This window comes from Chrysochloris asiatica, unplaced genomic scaffold, assembly GCF_000296735.1.
Source record: "Chrysochloris asiatica unplaced genomic scaffold, ChrAsi1.0 scaffold00025, whole genome shotgun sequence".
Taxonomy (NCBI): Eukaryota; Metazoa; Chordata; class Mammalia; order Afrosoricida; family Chrysochloridae; genus Chrysochloris; species Chrysochloris asiatica.
In genome coordinates this window covers 8596086-8598596 of record NW_006408543.1, presented here as the reverse complement: position 1 = coordinate 8598596, position 2511 = coordinate 8596086, and the positions used below count along the sequence as shown (strand labels likewise).

At 46.0% G+C, this 2511-nt stretch overlaps 1 pseudogene; it reads right to left on the bottom strand.

The window, feature by feature from the left end:
* Positions 1-637: 637 nt before the first annotated feature.
* LOC102821104 lies at positions 638-1769 on the bottom strand (annotated as a pseudogene).
* Between the last annotated feature and the right edge of the window lie 742 nt (positions 1770-2511).

Genomic DNA, 2511 nt, shown 5'->3' with positions numbered 1-2511 from the left:
CCATCTGTAAAAGAAGACAGATGTACCACACTCCATAAGACTAAGAGATCAAGAGCCTGAGAGTTCTTGGTAAACTTGAAACTGTGTGCCCGTGCATGACGCCAGCAGCTGGGATCAGCTGCATACCCTAATGTGAAATTCCAATCAGAACCCTTTGGGTTGCAAGGAACAGATAACAACTCAACTTAGCTTCAGAAAGAGAATTTAAGAATTTACAGAGCTGTGAAATCCAAGGTCTCAAATTCTGCCAGCTCCCCTGCCTTCTTATTCGTTTCCTTCTTTCTCTCTGTTGCCTTTCATCTTGGCATCCCTCTGGGTTGCCTTTTTTTTGGTGGTGATGCAATATTATTTGACTATTTATTTATTATAAAATGGCATCATTTTATTTTGCATATATTAATTTCAGAGCAAAATAAATAACAACAAAAAAACACAATACACAGCATCTAACCCCACTCCTAAATAAGAGAGGGGGACAGGGCCTGAGGGCCTTATATCCTGCCTTACACACAAGACCCCGGAGGTAAAATAACCACTAGTTATCAGCAGATGGAGCTAGATGGGACCAGGCCACTCAAGGCTGCTGTGGGAACCACAGGGACACTACAGAGGGCACAAGTTTTGTTGGTAGAAATGACTAATCTACTTCTTCCATGCGAGATGCATCCTCATCACTCTCAGGGGCGGGGGTGTGGATCTCATCAGGAACAGCAGTACTGGGTTCCTCCGCTGTTACTTCATCTTCATCACTGCCTAAGCCCAGCTTGATCATGCGGTGGATGTGGCTGGAGTGGGTCTGGGGATCCTCAAGGGAGAAGCCAGAAGAGAGCAGTGCAGCTTCAAAGAGCAGAACCACTAGGTCCTTGACAGCTTTATCATTCTTGTCTGCTTCAGCCTTCTGCCTGTGTATCTCCACGATGGGGTGATCTGGGTTAATCTCCAGGTGATTTTTGGACATCATGTAGTCCATCGTAGAGTTGCCTCACAGTGCCTAGGCTTTCATGATCCATTCCATTATTGGCCGTCCAGCCATACGTACGTCACAATGCAGCAGGGTGAAGACACAAGTCTATTAGAGATTGTTACCTTCTCAACCTCCTTAGCCAAGATTTCTTTCATGAGCTTGCAGAGGTTCTCAAACTTGACCTTGCTGAGTTCTATTTTCTTTTTCTCCTCTTCTTCCTCTGGGAGCTCTAGGCCTTCCTTGGTAACTGAGACCAAGCTCTTCCCATCAGACTCCTTGGGCTGCTACACACAGTACTTGTCGATAGGCTCAGTCATATAAACTACCTCATAGCCCCGCTTCCGTATTTGCTTCACAATGCAGAACTGGCTACCTGCTCTTTGCTTTCACCAGTGATATAATAGATGGACTTCTGGGTCTCCTTGGTGCGTGAAACATACTCAGAGAGAGAAATCATTTCATCTCCAGACTGGGAAGTGTAAAAGCCCAGAAGCCCAGAAAGGCATCGTTGGTTATAGTACAGTCCTCATGGATTCCAAGCTTCAGGTTCTTAGAGAATGTCTCAGAATTTCTAATGGTTCTCCTTGTCTTCTGCCAACTCAGAGAAGAGCTCAAGGCACTTCTTGACAATGTTTTTCTGGATAACCTTCAAGATTTTGCTCTGCTGAAGTATTTCCCAGGAAATGTTGAGGGGTAGTTCCTCGGAGGCCACCACACCTTGGATGAAGTTGAGATACTCTGGTATTAACTCATCACAGCTGTCCATGGTGAACACACGGTGGACACGAAGTTTAATGCTCTCTTTCCTCTTATTCTCTTAGTTCTTCTGTCCACATCATCGTCTCTGCCTCCATCCCTAGTGTCACTGCCTCCCCGGATACTGTCTTGCACGTCACTTTTCTCCCTTGATGGTTCCAGGGATCTCTGCTCCTGGACTGCAAAATCAGCCATTCCCCTCCTTTAGGTACCAAACATTTACATTTACCTTTCCAACACTCACTGTCAGACCTGATAGCAATCATCCCCTATTGAACCAGAGGAGTCCTATCCCCCTCACCTTTTATCAACCCCATCCAGACAGGTTGGAAACAATTCAGTGGAGGTTCTACATTTCCCTGTATCCTGTGGAGCTAGGTTCCCTATTGAAAGCTTGTAAGCCGGTCACTTCTTGCCTTTGTAGTCCCCCATTTTGGGTAGCCAATGTCTAAGTTCCCCATCCCTGTTGACCCTGTGTCCCAAGGAGATGGGAATGATCCTCAATATAGAGACTTGTCCACTCCTTTGTCATACTGCATCTACAAGCATAGGTCAAGTTCATCCACTTGTAGTGGGTTACTCTTTCTTTCTTTGTTTGTTTTTTTGTTGTTGTTCGTGTTCTTTCTTCCTCTGGTCGTGTTCGAATCATCAAGCCATTGATGCCAGGTCAAATGGATACTATCTGCAAGTGTGGGTGTTCTTCTGCAGCTCCCCTCACTTCATATCAGCTGGATACTTCACACTCCATTCTAGTCCTCTGGGGCCATGTCCCTGCCCCTGGGCCCAGGAGT